This window comes from Clupea harengus, chromosome 4, assembly GCF_900700415.2.
Source record: "Clupea harengus chromosome 4, Ch_v2.0.2, whole genome shotgun sequence".
NCBI lineage: Eukaryota > Metazoa > Chordata > Actinopteri > Clupeiformes > Clupeidae > Clupea > Clupea harengus.
In genome coordinates this window covers 21,888,869-21,894,953 of record NC_045155.1, presented here as the reverse complement: position 1 = coordinate 21,894,953, position 6,085 = coordinate 21,888,869, and positions in this window count along the sequence as shown.

The following is a 6,085-nucleotide window of genomic DNA, read 5'->3' as shown; positions in this document are numbered from 1 at the left end:
TTGTGTTTTATTTTGGGCCAACTGTTGATCATTAATAATTAGCTTATGGCTGCTGTCGAAGATACAGAGAAGGCAAAGAATAGAAAAGAGAATGAGAATGGTATAAAGAGGGGTTTTTCCAAAAAGGATATATGTGTATGCAATGCCTGTGTGTGTGTCTCGGTGATGAGCCTTCAAGTGATGAGCAGTCTACTCCTTGCTCTCCGATGGTTCCTGGTTTATTGGAGCCTATACAAAAATAAAACAAGAGATCATAGAAACACATGGCTTTAGAAGCCCACTTCAACATCACCTTACCACAGCTGTGACAACTTACCACAGTGGCTAAAAAAATATATAAATAGTTCAATTAGGCAAAGTATCAAATGACTCAATATCTGGCTACAAGACCCTATAATATCTAAGGCGTAGGCTGGATCTTGACAACAATTGACAAGTGAGGTATCACTGTTCCTGTGTGAACTGTTGGTTTTGCCATCATGCCCCTGCTGGCCATGCCTGGTGTTGGTTGGTATTTGTTTTGGTTCCTCCTTGGCAATGTGCGTTTTTTTATTTATGTCTGCCATATGTACGATTTCTTAGTCTTGTCCAAAAAATAATAATTTTTATGGTGTTTCTGAGGAGCTTGGCTGTTTTGCTGCTGTTTCTGAACTTTGGAATTAATTAAAAATAAATGAAATAAATAATATGAAATAAATCAAAGTGGTTAAGCAGCATAAACTTAAAATGAAATTTTTTTACAAATGACACAGAAAATTGGACGTGGTCAGAGGCAAAAGTTGTCTTTTGGTACTGAGGATAAAGGCCAAAGTTTGTTTACATTTTCAACTAACGTGAAACACAGCCACACACCGTACCATGGCAACACACCAGAACGCAAAACTTTGAGTTGCTATCCAATCAGAGTATGTGACAATGTCTGGCCCTTTCAAATGTTTTGATGTACTCAACAAGCTCTGCGACACCCTAGCAGACACAAATGTTGTCTCTTTGACGACATTGCGATGCGTACCCTAGTCACTTGGAGATGTAAATTAATTTTAATTTCCGGGAATGACTGACCTCCTCATTTTTTTCGAAACAATTTAACTGACTGCAGATTGCAACTGTACATGTAGGCTACATTCATTTCAATCACGCACTTACGTTTAATGTTGCAAACAGTGACACAGGCAATGTTATTTTATTCATTTAACTTAGCACCAGCATATAATACATCATTTTGTTTACAATGGCTGTTTTATACGAATTTTGAACTGGCAGTGTACTTAACGCAGCTATAAGAAGATGCATCTCGCGATGAACATATTTAGTATATTTAGCTTTATGGCTTTATTTAGCTTTATGGCTTAGGCCTGCATGCCCCCCAGAGAGTTTTTAGATGTCACAATCATCTCCATGATATTGCAAACTGCAAGACAATGCTTTGATAGAATGATGTATTAAAACATTAGATTTCCCATATAGGAGGTTAAATAATACAATCTTTGGTAAAAGAACACAAATATAATCAAATCTGAAAAACAATACGAACAATATTTAAGGACACATGAAAAACAATGAATAAATAAACAACTACATGAATTGGGGCTGGCTATATATAGACTTTAAAATTTGTCATATTATTCCCATATCATAGTGTTCCCAACCATTTTCATTGACAACTTTCCAAAACCGTTCCAAGAATTCTCAAGGACCCTTTATGACATTTCCATGACCTTTCACAACCCACAATACACAAAACCTCCTCATGTTGGGCCTCATTGAATGAACATACAACCTTTTTCCTTTTCTAATAGCCTAGTTAAACCATCTCAATTCAAGTGGAAACTGCACAACACTACTGACATTAGTGCAATAAATAGTGCAATAACATAATCCATGGAAGAGTACAATAACAATTTCATTAGACTTACAACAAAATCAAATTTCATGACTTTTCCAAAATGGAAAATGGGATTTTAAAATTCAATGACTGTTGGAAACCTGACTATTCAATCCTCTCAGATAAGAGTCTCTTGCACCATGTGACATTAATTCAGTATGAGGGTTCAGGGCTAAGGCCTTAAGGGGAACAGTGGGATTTAGCCATAGTCATTTATGTACATTACAAAAGCAACTGTGTACGGTCATTCGGGTCAACATAAACACAAAAACACCATCAGGGATCAATGCAGTATTCAATGCAAATTATGTACTTTATGCAATGACAAAGTGACATACACAAATCATTTTGAGCGAATGATGTGCTTTTGCAGGTAATCAATGGTGTGGTGCTGTTTGTACTAATATCATCTTTAGAGCTGTGCAAACACAAAGCAATGAGCTGAAAAGTACCACCATAGACAAATATTAAATTGTACAAATTAAGACAAAATCATCAAGTTCCTAAGGCAGACCTCTCTGTAGGGCAGCAGACCTCTCTGTGGGGCAGCAGACCTCTCTGTAGGGCAGCAGACCTCTCTGTAGGGCAGCTTTCCATGTTTGTTTTGAACACAGGCACGTCCTGCATGTCAGACTTGCAGAGTGGCATCAGATGACAGACAATAGAGATGGAGGGACAAAAAATGGAGATGGACAACTCATCTGGTGAGGAAAAACAGAAGAAAGAGGTCAAACCTTTTTATTGTTGGTAGAAATAAAGACTGCAAAATTGTAATATATAATATTTGTAACAGTTTCACAGTTCAATGGGATATTTTGTGTGTGGATCACACCCCAATGCAGTGACTACCAATACAGGTTTTGCAGGTAACATTTCAAACATAGATTTTATGTCAACACACTCACTCCTCTGGCCAAACATGAGACCAACAGCTTCTCACTAACAAGGACTATTTGCCAGAAACTAGACCAGTTGTACCCAAAGCACAATCAGGCAGACTAAATGTAACCACACCATCATTAAGCTAAATAAAAACATTTAAGCAACACATAAAGCTTTGTTCATTGAGAGATAGGAAATGTATCATAGATACATCATTTGCTAAATAAAGAACGGCACTGCAATCACCACAAGTGATGTCAAGAGATTCCTGTCTAGTATCCAGGCACGTGCACAGAAATTTTGGGGGGCAGGTGCTCAAACCAAAAAAGGGCACCCATCGCCAAAATTATTAATGAAATTAAAAAAAATAAATAATAAATAAATATATAAAAAACACAGTAGGATATTCTCAACTTAAATATTTATTTTTGTTAACAAACTAACTCAAATTATCTCCTGAACATAACTCAGTCCTACACTCTGTCTGTCCTTCCTCATCCATGATGGGCTCCTCTGAACCAGGTAGGGTTACTGATTCTCCCTTATTTGTTTTACTAGTTGATGGCCTGATCCAAGATAAAAGAAAGCTGCTACCCTGAGCTGCTTGCTGCAGTTCCCTGTCCTTCTGCTTTTGGAGTCTCTCTTTTCTTGGCATTATGCTGCAAATTTTGTAAATGAGATAAATCAATGTTGTGCATAATGATCAAGAGTGACTTACATTATCTCTGTAAAGCTGACAACACAGTACACACACATTGTTTTTACTGTTTTCTGACTGAGTTGAAGCATAAGCAGCATTACACTAATAATATAGTCATGTAGTCCAACTTAAGACCTACCTTTCGTTTCAATAATTACGATTTTAAATGAAACAAAACTAGTGAACTAGTCTAATTTGTAGAACCGTAAAACTGCCTTTAAATTCTCTGCCTGCCTGCTTGCCTGCCTGCCTGTCTGTCTGTCTGCCTGTATCTCTCTCCCTCTCTCTCTTCATTAAACATGACAAACGTCAGTAAACAGCTGGACAAGGCTTTGAAATCAGTTTTGTTTTGTGTTTGTTTATTTTTTTAGGAAACGTCGGACCAGTTGCGACATAATGTTTTCAGCGGCGCTAATGTTGTGGTTAATTTATCACCAAACAACGTCAGGGGATTGCACAAACACCGTCATTACCTGTTTGTTTGATGCTGCGGGTCAGAGAAGAAGCCTGGCGCTCAGCACTGCATGAGCACTAAACGTGGAGGAGGAGGAGGGAGGGGCGCGTGGGGCTTGTGAGCGCCGGGTAGCATGTCGGGGCGAAATTCTCATAAGAACTCAAATAAATGCCCCGTCATATTTCAAAACACATTTGGGGGGAATTGATGACAGAGAGTAATTTTTATTCTTAAATATTGATGAATGAAGAAAAAATTTGGCTCCAGCAGAAGGGGCACTTTTCTCATCCAGGGCAAAAGGGCAGGTGCTTGAGCACCACTAAGGGTCTATCTGTGCACGTGCCTGCTAGTATCTATGGTGTCAGAAGATGAGTAGCAGTCTAAAGGAAAACTAGGCCCAATGCTTGGGGTGGGCCAAGTCATACTCAGAATATTGTAGTGGATCACTGAAAAAAAACATCCTATTTATTGATGATTTCAAGTTTGAGATTTCTGGTACTAATAGAAGGGAGTATGTAGGGAGATGAATAGGAGAGTGATTGATACCACAGTGTATGAAACCAACAGTGAAACATGGTGGTGGGAATATTCAAGTTTGAGAGTGTTTTGCCTTCTATGCAGTTGGGCACCTGCACTGAATCGGCTACACAAGGATTCATACTGAAGTAGTTCGATATCTGAAATACTGCCCATACCTAAGAACACCGTATTGATCTCCAGTGTTAATTTGACCACAATCTAGTTCTTGACTCTTGAGGTTCTAGTTCTGCTCTGGGGACTCCTCCACTTGTGCTCTTTAGGTCTAAATACTAGCACTGGGTAACAATCAAGTCTCTTGGTGTTGGACAGTTGTGGTGGTCGGATTTTGATGAGATTAGATGAGATTTTTTACGTTAGTAAGTTTGTTTAGTTTTATATTTTATATTAGTGTTATCATTCGAGTAATCAATAGTTTATGATACATTTTAGCTATTTTTATAGTTCGTTTAGCGGTGAGGTAGTTTAGGTGTGACCCACCACAATAATCTAATGTCATTGATTGGGTGGGTAGTACCATAACCATACTATGCTTTTGCTAATATGGCTAACCTGTTAGCAGTCAGCGCACATCTAGGGCCACGACAGTACAATATTCATAGACTATAATAACATCAGAGATACTTTCTCTTTTAGTAATGATGCTCAGTTACATGTCAAAGCTAATGTTGACCTAACTTTTTCCTAACATTATCGGCTATAATAGGTGGGATAAAAACCATGCTAGCAGAAACCTTGTGCCACAGTAACGTTAGGGCCAAAGTCAAACTTATGTTACACTAGGGTTATGCGACGGGAGTGTAGGGGAGGTTAATTCAACTATGTAATGGCTACCAATTGACAAGATAGAATTAATTTTCCATGTGAGATTCAATCTTGTCTGCACTCTGTTCTCAACAAGGTCCAGTCTATGGGAATATCTGCATGTAATCTGGCATTATAATGATTCATTTTGATGTGTGGTACAGCATTGCTCCTATAAAGAGAAAGACAAGGGAAGTATCCTGGAGTGCCTGGAGAGCCACTGGCCACATGTACAGTCACTTCCCCTGGAACATAACCCACCACATGTACATCTCACCTGGAACATAACCCACCACATGTACATGTCACCTGGAACATAACCCACCACATGTACAGTCATCTCACCTGGAACATAACCCACCACATGTACAGTCATCTCACCTGGAACATAACCCACCACATGTACAGTCATCTCACCTGGAACATAACCCACCACATGTACAGTCATCTCACCTGGAACATAACCCACCACATGTACAGTCATTTCCTGGGAATGCTGAAAGAGAGGAGTCCTAATCTGACATGGACCTGCCATGGGGAGAGTGTCCTGACATGGAGCAAGATATGCCCTGATGAGGAAGACTAGTTAAGATATGTCCCTGGTGAGGTGCCCTCATGAGGGAGACTGGTCGAGATATGTCCCTGGGTGAGGTGCCCTCATGAGGGAGACTGGTCGAGATATGTCCCTGGGTGAGGTGCCCTCATGAGGGAGACTGGTCGAGATATGTCCCTGGGTGAGGTGCCCTGGTGAGAGAGACGGGTTAAGATATGTCCCTGGGTGAGATGCCCTCATGAGGGAGACTGGTCGAGATATGTCCCTGTT